Source organism: Squalius cephalus (genome assembly GCF_949319135.1).
Source record: "Squalius cephalus genome assembly, chromosome: 4".
Taxonomy (NCBI): domain Eukaryota; kingdom Metazoa; phylum Chordata; class Actinopteri; order Cypriniformes; family Leuciscidae; genus Squalius; species Squalius cephalus.
In genome coordinates, this window is record NC_137125.1 from 25,629,549 (window position 1) to 25,644,101 (window position 14,553).

Sequence of the window (14,553 nt, forward strand, 5' to 3'; positions counted from 1 at the left end):
AGGGTTCAGCTCTCTTTTCCTTTATGCGCTTTTTAACAAGCGTGTACCAGAAGATTGCTGTCTGCATCCTGAAGACAGGTTTCCGTAGTGTAGTGGTTATCACGTTCGCCTCACACGCGAAAGGTCCCCAGTTCGAAACTGGGCGGAAACTGTGGGTGGTGTTTGCAAAAATATCTTATGTGGTTTTCTGTTGAGCAGGTCAGTACACTTGCAGGGCGATTTGCGGTGTAAAATCTTTAGAAAAGGACAAAAATAAAACAAATGACCATTGAGGTTTCCTGTAGAGTAAAAAAAAATGTTTGGTCTGCCACCAAAAAGAGCAGCTTTTTGCCATTTTAAGAACACTGGGCAGTCTACCGTTTCAGTTGCTTTTGAACAAGTGTACAAGTGTACAAAGTCCTTACCTGCTGGCCCAACCTGCTGCGGTTCTTCGGAGCAAGCCGCAAAAAGTCCTCTGTTTTTTAACAAACGCATGTAGCTCTGCTGTGAGCAGGGCATCCAAAAATACCAGAAACTCGCAAATGTTCCCCTCCACGGAAATCTTTAGTAAAAGGCGAAAGATTTATGCGTGAATGAAGAGAAACTCGAGCTGTACCTATGAGACGTTGGGACAATGTGCTCCCACGCACATGCCACCATGCTCAGCAAGGGTAATGTCTTGTGCAGGCTCCTCCCACCCAGCTCTTTTTATTTTTTGTATTTTTTTTTTTTTAAATGCAAAGAAGCACAAAGTTTCTGTAGTGTAGTGGTCATCACGTTCGCCTAACACGCGAAAGGTCCTCGGTTGGAAACCGAGCAGAAACAGCGGTCGGATTGTGTTAGAAACTTTAAACTGTTTGCAACGCCAGGAGGGCTTAGCTCTCTTTACCTTTATACACTTTTTAACAAGAGTGCACCAGAAGATTTATGTCTGCACCCTGTAGACAGGTTTCCGTAGTGTAGTGGTTATCACGTTCGCTTTACACGCGAAAGGTCCCCAGTTCAAAACTGGGCGGAAACAAGCGGAGGTGTTTTTAATATGCATGCTGAAATTCGCTACAAAGTCCTTAATTTTGAGACCGGTGAAGGCCATCGTACCAAGGAGCTGTAGGCAGACTGCCATGCCGAATGAGGTTTGTTCTGTTGTTTGTGGAATGTACAGACTGTCACACTGCTTGCAGGGCAGGCTATGGGACGGAGCCATCTTCGAAAAAGCACACGCAATGGACCATTAGGTTTCTGTAGTGTAGCGGTCATCACGTTCGCCTAACACGCGAAAGGTCCTCGGTTCGAAACCGAGCAGAAACAGCGGCCGCCTTTTGACAGAAACTTTAAACTTTTGGCCATGCTAGGAGGGTTCAGCTCTCTTTTCCTTTATGCGCTTTTTAACAAGCGTGCACCAGAAGATTGCTGTCTGCATCCTGGAGACAGGTTTCCGTAGTGTAGTGGTTATCACGTTCGCCTCACACGCGAAAGGTCCCCAGTTCGAAACTGGGCGGAAACTGTGGGTGGTGTTTGCAAAAATATCTTATGTGGTTTTCTGTTGAGCAGGTCAGTACACTTGCAGGGCGATTTGCGGTGTAAAATCTTTAGAAAAGGACAAAAATAAAACAAATGACCATTGAGGTTTCCTGTAGAGTAAAAAAAAATGTTTGGTCTGCCACCAAAAAGAGCAGCTTTTTGCCATTTTAAGAACACTGGGCAGTCTACCGTTTCAGTTGCTTTTGAACAAGTGTACAAGTGTACAAAGTCCTTACCTGCTGGCCCAACCTGCTGCGGTTCTTCGGAGCAAGCCGCAAAAAGTCCTCTGTTTTTTAACAAACGCATGTAGCTCTGCTGTGAGCAGGGCATCCAAAAATACCAGAAACTCGCAAATGTTCCCCTCCACGGAAATCTTTAGTAAAAGGCGAAAGATTTATGCGTGAATGAAGAGAAACTCGAGCTGTACCTATGAGACGTTGGGACAATGTGCTCCCACGCACATGCCACCATGCTCAGCAAGGGTAATGTCTTGTGCAGGCTCCTCCCACCCAGCTCTTTTTATTTTTTGTATTTTTTTTTTTTAAATGCAAAGAAGCACAAAGTTTCTGTAGTGTAGTGGTCATCACGTTCGCCTAACACGCGAAAGGTCCTCGGTTGGAAACCGAGCAGAAACAGCGGTCGGATTGTGTTAGAAACTTTAAACTGTTTGCAACGCCAGGAGGGCTTAGCTCTCTTTACCTTTATACACTTTTTAACAAGAGTGCACCAGAAGATTTATGTCTGCACCCTGTAGACAGGTTTCCGTAGTGTAGTGGTTATCACGTTCGCTTTACACGCGAAAGGTCCCCAGTTCAAAACTGGGCGGAAACAAGCGGAGGTGTTTTTAATATGCATGCTGAAATTCGCTACAAAGTCCTTAATTTTGAGACCGGTGAAGGCCATCGTACCAAGGAGCTGTAGGCAGACTGCCATGCCGAATGAGGTTTGTTCTGTTGTTTGTGGAATGTACAGACTGTCACACTGCTTGCAGGGCAGGCTATGGGACGGAGCCATCTTCGAAAAAGCACACGCAATGGACCATTAGGTTTCTGTAGTGTAGCGGTCATCACGTTCGCCTAACACGCGAAAGGTCCTCGGTTCGAAACCGAGCAGAAACAGCGGCCGCCTTTTGACAGAAACTTTAAACTTTTGGCCATGCTAGGAGGGTTCAGCTCTCTTTTCCTTTATGCGCTTTTTAACAAGCGTGCACCAGAAGATTGCTGTCTGCATCCTGGAGACAGGTTTCCGTAGTGTAGTGGTTATCACGTTCGCCTCACACGCGAAAGGTCCCCAGTTCGAAACTGGGCGGAAACTGTGGGTGGTGTTTGCAAAAATATCTTATGTGGTTTTCTGTTGAGCAGGTCAGTACACTTGCAGGGCGATTTGCGGTGTAAAATCTTTAGAAAAGGACAAAAATAAAACAAATGACCATTGAGGTTTCCTGTAGAGTAAAAAAAAATGTTTGGTCTGCCACCAAAAAGAGCAGCTTTTTGCCATTTTAAGAACACTGGGCAGTCTACCGTTTCAGTTGCTTTTGAACAAGTGTACAAGTGTACAAAGTCCTTACCTGCTGGCCCAACCTGCTGCGGTTCTTCGGAGCAAGCCGCAAAAAGTCCTCTGTTTTTTAACAAACGCATGTAGCTCTGCTGTGAGCAGGGCATCCAAAAATACCAGAAACTCGCAAATGTTCCCCTCCACGGAAATCTTTAGTAAAAGGCGAAAGATTTATGCGTGAATGAAGAGAAACTCGAGCTGTACCTATGAGACGTTGGGACAATGTGCTCCCACGCACATGCCACCATGCTCAGCAAGGGTAATGTCTTGTGCAGGCTCCTCCCACCCAGCTCTTTTTATTTTTTGTATTTTTTTTTTTTAAATGCAAAGAAGCACAAAGTTTCTGTAGTGTAGTGGTCATCACGTTCGCCTAACACGCGAAAGGTCCTCGGTTCGAAACCGAGCAGAAACAGCGGTCGGATTGTGTTAGAAACTTTAAACTGTTTGCAACGCCAGGAGGGCTTAGCTCTCTTTACCTTTATACACTTTTTAACAAGAGTGCACCAGAAGATTTATGTCTGCACCATGTAGACAGGTTTCCGTAGTGTAGTGGTTATCACGTTCGCTTTACACGCGAAAGGTCCCCAGTTCAAAACTGGGCGGAAACAAGCGGAGGTGTTTTTAATATGCATGCTGAAATTCGCTACAAAGTCCTTAATTTTGAGACCGGTGAAGGCCATCGTACCAAGGAGCTGTAGGCAGACTGCCATGCCGAATGAGGTTTGTTCTGTTGTTTGTGGAATGTACAGACTGTCACACTGCTTGCAGGGCAGGCTATGGGACGGAGCCATCTTCGAAAAAGCACACGCAATGGACCATTAGGTTTCTGTAGTGTAGCGGTCATCACGTTCGCCTAACACGCGAAAGGTCCTCGGTTCGAAACCGAGCAGAAACAGCGGCCGCCTTTTGACAGAAACTTTAAACTTTTGGCCATGCTAGGAGGGTTCAGCTCTCTTTTCCTTTATGCGCTTTTTAACAAGCGTGCACCAGAAGATTGCTGTCTGCATCCTGGAGACAGGTTTCCGTAGTGTAGTGGTTATCACGTTCGCCTCACACGCGAAAGGTCCCCAGTTCGAAACTGGGCGGAAACTGTGGGTGGTGTTTGCAAAAATATCTTATGTGGTTTTCTGTTGAGCAGGTCAGTACACTTGCAGGGCGATTTGCGGTGTAAAATCTTTAGAAAAGGACAAAAATAAAACAAATGACCATTGAGGTTTCCTGTAGAGTAAAAAAAAATGTTTGGTCTGCCACCAAAAAGAGCAGCTTTTTGCCATTTTAAGAACACTGGGCAGTCTACCGTTTCAGTTGCTTTTGAACAAGTGTACAAGTGTACAAAGTCCTTACCTGCTGGCCCAACCTGCTGCGGTTCTTCGGAGCAAGCCGCAAAAAGTCCTCTGTTTTTTAACAAACGCATGTAGCTCTGCTGTGAGCAGGGCATCCAAAAATACCAGAAACTCGCAAATGTTCCCCTCCACGGAAATCTTTAGTAAAAGGCGAAAGATTTATGCGTGAATGAAGAGAAACTCGAGCTGTACCTATGAGACGTTGGGACAATGTGCTCCCACGCACATGCCACCATGCTCAGCAAGGGTAATGTCTTGTGCAGGCTCCTCCCACCCAGCTCTTTTTTTTTTTTGTATTTTTTTTTTTTAAATGCAAAGAAGCACAAAGTTTCTGTAGTGTAGTGGTCATCACGTTCGCCTAACACGCGAAAGGTCCTCGGTTGGAAACCGAGCAGAAACAGCGGTCGGATTGTGTTAGAAACTTTAAACTGTTTGCAACGCCAGGAGGGCTTAGCTCTCTTTACCTTTATACACTTTTTAACAAGAGTGCACCAGAAGATTTATGTCTGCACCCTGTAGACAGGTTTCCGTAGTGTAGTGGTTATCACGTTCGCTTTACACGCGAAAGGTCCCCAGTTCAAAACTGGGCGGAAACAAGCGGAGGTGTTTTTAATATGCATGCTGAAATTCGCTACAAAGTCCTTAATTTTGAGACCGGTGAAGGCCATCGTACCAAGGAGCTGTAGGCAGACTGCCATGCCGAATGAGGTTTGTTCTGTTGTTTGTGGAATGTACAGACTGTCACACTGCTTGCAGGGCAGGCTATGGGACGGAGCCATCTTCGAAAAAGCACACGCAATGGACCATTAGGTTTCTGTAGTGTAGCGGTCATCACGTTCGCCTAACACGCGAAAGGTCCTCGGTTCGAAACCGAGCAGAAACAGCGGCCGCCTTTTGACAGAAACTTTAAACTTTTGGCCATGCTAGGAGGGTTCAGCTCTCTTTTCCTTTATGCGCTTTTTAACAAGCGTGCACCAGAAGATTGCTGTCTGCATCCTGGAGACAGGTTTCCGTAGTGTAGTGGTTATCACGTTCGCCTCACACGCGAAAGGTCCCCAGTTCGAAACTGGGCGGAAACTGTGGGTGGTGTTTGCAAAAATATCTTATGTGGTTTTCTGTTGAGCAGGTCAGTACACTTGCAGGGCGATTTGCGGTGTAAAATCTTTAGAAAAGGACAAAAATAAAACAAATGACCATTGAGGTTTCCTGTAGAGTAAAAAAAAATGTTTGGTCTGCCACCAAAAAGAGCAGCTTTTTGCCATTTTAAGAACACTGGGCAGTCTACCGTTTCAGTTGCTTTTGAACAAGTGTACAAGTGTACAAAGTCCTTACCTGCTGGCCCAACCTGCTGCGGTTCTTCGGAGCAAGCCGCAAAAAGTCCTCTGTTTTTTAACAAACGCATGTAGCTCTGCTGTGAGCAGGGCATCCAAAAATACCAGAAACTCGCAAATGTTCCCCTCCACGGAAATCTTTAGTAAAAGGCGAAAGATTTATGCGTGAATGAAGAGAAACTCGAGCTGTACCTATGAGACGTTGGGACAATGTGCTCCCACGCACATGCCACCATGCTCAGCAAGGGTAATGTCTTGTGCAGGCTCCTCCCACCCAGCTCTTTTTATTTTTTGTATTTTTTTTTTTTAAATGCAAAGAAGCACAAAGTTTCTGTAGTGTAGTGGTCATCACGTTCGCCTAACACGCGAAAGGTCCTCGGTTCGAAACCGAGCAGAAACAGCGGTCGGATTGTGTTAGAAACTTTAAACTGTTTGCAACGCCAGGAGGGCTTAGCTCTCTTTACCTTTATACACTTTTTAACAAGAGTGCACCAGAAGATTTATGTCTGCACCCTGTAGACAGGTTTCCGTAGTGTAGTGGTTATCACGTTCGCTTTACACGCGAAAGGTCCCCAGTTCAAAACTGGGCGGAAACAAGCGGAGGTGTTTTTAATATGCATGCTGAAATTCGCTACAAAGTCCTTAATTTTGAGACCGGTGAAGGCCATCGTACCAAGGAGCTGTAGGCAGACTGCCATGCCGAATGAGGTTTGTTCTGTTGTTTGTGGAATGTACAGACTGTCACACTGCTTGCAGGGCAGGCTATGGGACGGAGCCATCTTCGAAAAAGCACACGCAATGGACCATTAGGTTTCTGTAGTGTAGCGGTCATCACGTTCGCCTAACACGCGAAAGGTCCTCGGTTCGAAACCGAGCAGAAACAGCGGCCGCCTTTTGACAGAAACTTTAAACTTTTGGCCATGCTAGGAGGGTTCAGCTCTCTTTTCCTTTATGCGCTTTTTAACAAGCGTGCACCAGAAGATTGCTGTCTGCATCCTGGAGACAGGTTTCCGTAGTGTAGTGGTTATCACGTTCGCCTCACACGCGAAAGGTCCCCAGTTCGAAACTGGGCGGAAACTGTGGGTGGTGTTTGCAAAAATATCTTATGTGGTTTTCTGTTGAGCAGGTCAGTACACTTGCAGGGCGATTTGCGGTGTAAAATCTTTAGAAAAGGACAAAAATAAAACAAATGACCATTGAGGTTTCCTGTAGAGTAAAAAAAAATGTTTGGTCTGCCACCAAAAAGAGCAGCTTTTTGCCATTTTAAGAACACTGGGCAGTCTACCGTTTCAGTTGCTTTTGAACAAGTGTACAAGTGTACAAAGTCCTTACCTGCTGGCCCAACCTGCTGCGGTTCTTCGGAGCAAGCCGCAAAAAGTCCTCTGTTTTTTAACAAACGCATGTAGCTCTGCTGTGAGCAGGGCATCCAAAAATACCAGAAACTCGCAAATGTTCCCCTCCACGGAAATCTTTAGTAAAAGGCGAAAGATTTATGCGTGAATGAAGAGAAACTCGAGCTGTACCTATGAGACGTTGGGACAATGTGCTCCCACGCACATGCCACCATGCTCAGCAAGGGTAATGTCTTGTGCAGGCTCCTCCCACCCAGCTCTTTTTATTTTTTGTATTTTTTTTTTTTAAATGCAAAGAAGCACAAAGTTTCTGTAGTGTAGTGGTCATCACGTTCGCCTAACACGCGAAAGGTCCTCGGTTCGAAACCGAGCAGAAACAGCGGTCGGATTGTGTTAGAAACTTTAAACTGTTTGCAACGCCAGGAGGGCTTAGCTCTCTTTACCTTTATACACTTTTTAACAAGAGTGCACCAGAAGATTTATGTCTGCACCCTGTAGACAGGTTTCCGTAGTGTAGTGGTTATCACGTTCGCTTTACACGCGAAAGGTCCCCAGTTCAAAACTGGGCGGAAACAAGCGGAGGTGTTTTTAATATGCATGCTGAAATTCGCTACAAAGTCCTTAATTTTGAGACCGGTGAAGGCCATCGTACCAAGGAGCTGTAGGCAGACTGCCATGCCGAATGAGGTTTGTTCTGTTGTTTGTGGAATGTACAGACTGTCACACTGCTTGCAGGGCAGGCTATGGGACGGAGCCATCTTCGAAAAAGCACACGCAATGGACCATTAGGTTTCTGTAGTGTAGCGGTCATCACGTTCGCCTAACACGCGAAAGGTCCTCGGTTCGAAACCGAGCAGAAACAGCGGCCGCCTTTTGACAGAAACTTTAAACTTTTGGCCATGCTAGGAGGGTTCAGCTCTCTTTTCCTTTATGCGCTTTTTAACAAGCGTGCACCAGAAGATTGCTGTCTGCATCCTGGAGACAGGTTTCCGTAGTGTAGTGGTTATCACGTTCGCCTCACACGCGAAAGGTCCCCAGTTCGAAACTGGGCGGAAACTGTGGGTGGTGTTTGCAAAAATATCTTATGTGGTTTTCTGTTGAGCAGGTCAGTACACTTGCAGGGCGATTTGCGGTGTAAAATCTTTAGAAAAGGACAAAAATAAAACAAATGACCATTGAGGTTTCCTGTAGAGTAAAAAAAAATGTTTGGTCTGCCACCAAAAAGAGCAGCTTTTTGCCATTTTAAGAACACTGGGCAGTCTACCGTTTCAGTTGCTTTTGAACAAGTGTACAAGTGTACAAAGTCCTTACCTGCTGGCCCAACCTGCTGCGGTTCTTCGGAGCAAGCCGCAAAAAGTCCTCTGTTTTTTAACAAACGCATGTAGCTCTGCTGTGAGCAGGGCATCCAAAAATACCAGAAACTCGCAAATGTTCCCCTCCACGGAAATCTTTAGTAAAAGGCGAAAGATTTATGCGTGAATGAAGAGAAACTCGAGCTGTACCTATGAGACGTTGGGACAATGTGCTCCCACGCACATGCCACCATGCTCAGCAAGGGTAATGTCTTGTGCAGGCTCCTCCCACCCAGCTCTTTTTATTTTTTGTATTTTTTTTTTTTAAATGCAAAGAAGCACAAAGTTTCTGTAGTGTAGTGGTCATCACGTTCGCCTAACACGCGAAAGGTCCTCGGTTCGAAACCGAGCAGAAACAGCGGTCGGATTGTGTTAGAAACTTTAAACTGTTTGCAACGCCAGGAGGGCTTAGCTCTCTTTACCTTTATACACTTTTTAACAAGAGTGCACCAGAAGATTTATGTCTGCACCATGTAGACAGGTTTCCGTAGTGTAGTGGTTATCACGTTCGCTTTACACGCGAAAGGTCCCCAGTTCAAAACTGGGCGGAAACAAGCGGAGGTGTTTTTAATATGCATGCTGAAATTCGCTACAAAGTCCTTAATTTTGAGACCGGTGAAGGCCATCGTACCAAGGAGCTGTAGGCAGACTGCCATGCCGAATGAGGTTTGTTCTGTTGTTTGTGGAATGTACAGACTGTCACACTGCTTGCAGGGCAGGCTATGGGACGGAGCCATCTTCGAAAAAGCACACGCAATGGACCATTAGGTTTCTGTAGTGTAGCGGTCATCACGTTCGCCTAACACGCGAAAGGTCCTTGGTTCGAAACCGAGCAGAAACAGCGGCCGCCTTTTGACAGAAACTTTAAACTTTTGGCCATGCTAGGAGGGTTCAGCTCTCTTTTCCTTTATGCGCTTTTTAACAAGCGTGCACCAGAAGATTGCTGTCTGCATCCTGGAGACAGGTTTCCGTAGTGTAGTGGTTATCACGTTCGCCTCACACGCGAAAGGTCCCCAGTTCGAAACTGGGCGGAAACTGTGGGTGGTGTTTGCAAAAATATCTTATGTGGTTTTCTGTTGAGCAGGTCAGTACACTTGCAGGGCGATTTGCGGTGTAAAATCTTTAGAAAAGGACAAAAATAAAACAAATGACCATTGAGGTTTCCTGTAGAGTAAAAAAAAATGTTTGGTCTGCCACCAAAAAGAGCAGCTTTTTGCCATTTTAAGAACACTGGGCAGTCTACCGTTTCAGTTGCTTTTGAACAAGTGTACAAGTGTACAAAGTCCTTACCTGCTGGCCCAACCTGCTGCGGTTCTTCGGAGCAAGCCGCAAAAAGTCCTCTGTTTTTTAACAAACGCATGTAGCTCTGCTGTGAGCAGGGCATCCAAAAATACCAGAAACTCGCAAATGTTCCCCTCCACGGAAATCTTTAGTAAAAGGCGAAAGATTTATGCGTGAATGAAGAGAAACTCGAGCTGTACCTATGAGACGTTGGGACAATGTGCTCCCACGCACATGCCACCATGCTCAGCAAGGGTAATGTCTTGTGCAGGCTCCTCCCACCCAGCTCTTTTTTTTTTTTGTATTTTTTTTTTTTAAATGCAAAGAAGCACAAAGTTTCTGTAGTGTAGTGGTCATCACGTTCGCCTAACACGCGAAAGGTCCTCGGTTCGAAACTGAGCAGAAACAGCGGTCGCCTTTTGACAGAAACTTTAAACTTTTGGCCATGCTAGGAGGGTTCAGCTCTCTTTTCCTTTATGCGCTTTTTAACAAGCGTGTACCAGAAGATTGCTGTCTGCATCCTGAAGACAGGTTTCCGTAGTGTAGTGGTTATCACGTTCGCCTCACACGCGAAAGGTCCCCAGTTCGAAACTGGGCGGAAACTGTGGGTGGTGTTTGCAAAAATATCTTATGTGGTTTTCTGTTGAGCAGGTCAGTACACTTGCAGGGCGATTTGCGGTGTAAAATCTTTAGAAAAGGACAAAAATAAAACAAATGACCATTGAGGTTTCCTGTAGAGTAAAAAAAAATGTTTGGTCTGCCACCAAAAAGAGCAGCTTTTTGCCATTTTAAGAACACTGGGCAGTCTACCGTTTCAGTTGCTTTTGAACAAGTGTACAAGTGTACAAAGTCCTTACCTGCTGGCCCAACCTGCTGCGGTTCTTCGGAGCAAGCCGCAAAAAGTCCTCTGTTTTTTAACAAACGCATGTAGCTCTGCTGTGAGCAGGGCATCCAAAAATACCAGAAACTCGCAAATGTTCCCCTCCACGGAAATCTTTAGTAAAAGGCGAAAGATTTATGCGTGAATGAAGAGAAACTCGAGCTGTACCTATGAGACGTTGGGACAATGTGCTCCCACGCACATGCCACCATGCTCAGCAAGGGTAATGTCTTGTGCAGGCTCCTCCCACCCAGCTCTTTTTATTTTTTGTATTTTTTTTTTTTTAAATGCAAAGAAGCACAAAGTTTCTGTAGTGTAGTGGTCATCACGTTCGCCTAACACGCGAAAGGTCCTCGGTTCGAAACCGAGCAGAAACAGCGGTCGGATTGTGTTAGAAACTTTAAACTGTTTGCAACGCCAGGAGGGCTTAGCTCTCTTTACCTTTATACACTTTTTAACAAGAGTGCACCAGAAGATTTATGTCTGCACCCTGTAGACAGGTTTCCGTAGTGTAGTGGTTATCACGTTCGCTTTACACGCGAAAGGTCCCCAGTTCAAAACTGGGCGGAAACAAGCGGAGGTGTTTTTAATATGCATGCTGAAATTCGCTACAAAGTCCTTAATTTTGAGACCGGTGAAGGCCATCGTACCAAGGAGCTGTAGGCAGACTGCCATGCCGAATGAGGTTTGTTCTGTTGTTTGTGGAATGTACAGACTGTCACACTGCTTGCAGGGCAGGCTATGGGACGGAGCCATCTTCGAAAAAGCACACGCAATGGACCATTAGGTTTCTGTAGTGTAGCGGTCATCACGTTCGCCTAACACGCGAAAGGTCCTCGGTTCGAAACCGAGCAGAAACAGCGGCCGCCTTTTGACAGAAACTTTAAACTTTTGGCCATGCTAGGAGGGTTCAGCTCTCTTTTCCTTTATGCGCTTTTTAACAAGCGTGCACCAGAAGATTGCTGTCTGCATCCTGGAGACAGGTTTCCGTAGTGTAGTGGTTATCACGTTCGCCTCACACGCGAAAGGTCCCCAGTTCGAAACTGGGCGGAAACTGTGGGTGGTGTTTGCAAAAATATCTTATGTGGTTTTCTGTTGAGCAGGTCAGTACACTTGCAGGGCGATTTGCGGTGTAAAATCTTTAGAAAAGGACAAAAATAAAACAAATGACCATTGAGGTTTCCTGTAGAGTAAAAAAAAATGTTTGGTCTGCCACCAAAAAGAGCAGCTTTTTGCCATTTTAAGAACACTGGGCAGTCTACCGTTTCAGTTGCTTTTGAACAAGTGTACAAAGTCCTTACCTGCTGGCCCAACCTGCTGCGGTTCTTCGGAGCAAGCCGCAAAAAGTCCTCTGTTTTTTAACAAACGCATGTAGCTCTGCTGTGAGCAGGGCATCCAAAAATACCAGAAACTCGCAAATGTTCCCCTCCACGGAAATCTTTAGTAAAAGGCGAAAGATTTATGCGTGAATGAAGAGAAACTCGAGCTGTACCTATGAGACGTTGGGACAATGTGCTCCCACGCACATGCCACCATGCTCAGCAAGGGTAATGTCTTGTGCAGGCTCCTCCCACCCAGCTCTTTTTATTTTTTGTATTTTTTTTTTTTAAATGCAAAGAAGCACAAAGTTTCTGTAGTGTAGTGGTCATCACGTTCGCCTAACACGCGAAAGGTCCTCGGTTCGAAACCGAGCAGAAACAGCGGTCGGATTGTGTTAGAAACTTTAAACTGTTTGCAACGCCAGGAGGGCTTAGCTCTCTTTACCTTTATACACTTTTTAACAAGAGTGCACCAGAAGATTTATGTCTGCACCCTGTAGACAGGTTTCCGTAGTGTAGTGGTTATCACGTTCGCTTTACACGCGAAAGGTCCCCAGTTCAAAACTGGGCGGAAACAAGCGGAGGTGTTTTTAATATGCATGCTGAAATTCGCTACAAAGTCCTTAATTTTGAGACCGGTGAAGGCCATCGTACCAAGGAGCTGTAGGCAGACTGCCATGCCGAATGAGGTTTGTTCTGTTGTTTGTGGAATGTACAGACTGTCACACTGCTTGCAGGGCAGGCTATGGGACGGAGCCATCTTCGAAAAAGCACACGCAATGGACCATTAGGTTTCTGTAGTGTAGCGGTCATCACGTTCGCCTAACACGCGAAAGGTCCTCGGTTCGAAACCGAGCAGAAACAGCGGCCGCCTTTTGACAGAAACTTTAAACTTTTGGCCATGCTAGGAGGGTTCAGCTCTCTTTTCCTTTATGCGCTTTTTAACAAGCGTGCACCAGAAGATTGCTGTCTGCATCCTGGAGACAGGTTTCCGTAGTGTAGTGGTTATCACGTTCGCCTCACACGCGAAAGGTCCCCAGTTCGAAACTGGGCGGAAACTGTGGGTGGTGTTTGCAAAAATATCTTATGTGGTTTTCTGTTGAGCAGGTCAGTACACTTGCAGGGCGATTTGCGGTGTAAAATCTTTAGAAAAGGACAAAAATAAAACAAATGACCATTGAGGTTTCCTGTAGAGTAAAAAAAAATGTTTGGTCTGCCACCAAAAAGAGCAGCTTTTTGCCATTTTAAGAACACTGGGCAGTCTACCGTTTCAGTTGCTTTTGAACAAGTGTACAAGTGTACAAAGTCCTTACCTGCTGGCCCAACCTGCTGCGGTTCTTCGGAGCAAGCCGCAAAAAGTCCTCTGTTTTTTAACAAACGCATGTAGCTCTGCTGTGAGCAGGGCATCCAAAAATACCAGAAACTCGCAAATGTTCCCCTCCACGGAAATCTTTAGTAAAAGGCGAAAGATTTATGCGTGAATGAAGAGAAACTCGAGCTGTACCTATGAGACGTTGGGACAATGTGCTCCCACGCACATGCCACCATGCTCAGCAAGGGTAATGTCTTGTGCAGGCTCCTCCCACCCAGCTCTTTTTATTTTTTGTATTTTTTTTTTTTTAAATGCAAAGAAGCACAAAGTTTCTGTAGTGTAGTGGTCATCACGTTCGCCTAACACGCGAAAGGTCCTCGGTTCGAAACCGAGCAGAAACAGCGGTCGGATTGTGTTAGAAACTTTAAACTGTTTGCAACGCCAGGAGGGCTTAGCTCTCTTTACCTTTATACACTTTTTAACAAGAGTGCACCAGAAGATTTATGTCTGCACCCTGTAGACAGGTTTCCGTAGTGTAGTGGTTATCACGTTCGCTTTACACGCGAAAGGTCCCCAGTTCAAAACTGGGCGGAAACAAGCGGAGGTGTTTTTAATATGCATGCTGAAATTCGCTACAAAGTCCTTAATTTTGAGACCGGTGAAGGCCATCGTACCAAGGAGCTGTAGGCAGACTGCCATGCCGAATGAGGTTTGTTCTGTTGTTTGTGGAATGTACAGACTGTCACACTGCTTGCAGGGCAGGCTATGGGACGGAGCCATCTTCGAAAAAGCACACGCAATGGACCATTAGGTTTCTGTAGTGTAGCGGTCATCACGTTCGCCTAACACGCGAAAGGTCCTCGGTTCGAAACCGAGCAGAAACAGCGGCCGCCTTTTGACAGAAACTTTAAACTTTTGGCCATGCTAGGAGGGTTCAGCTCTCTTTTCCTTTATGCGCTTTTTAACAAGCGTGCACCAGAAGATTGCTGTCTGCATCCTGGAGACAGGTTTCCGTAGTGTAGTGGTTATCACGTTCGCCTCACACGCGAAAGGTCCCCAGTTCGAAACTGGGCGGAAACTGTGGGTGGTGTTTGCAAAAATATCTTATGTGGTTTTCTGTTGAGCAGGTCAGTACACTTGCAGGGCGATTTGCGGTGTAAAATCTTTAGAAAAGGACAAAAATAAAACAAATGACCATTGAGGTTTCCTGTAGAGTAAAAAAAAATGTTTGGTCTGCCACCAAAAAGAGCAGCTTTTTGCCATTTTAAGAACACTGGGCAGTCTACCGTTTCAGTTGCTTTTGAACAAGTGTACAAGTGTACAAAGTCC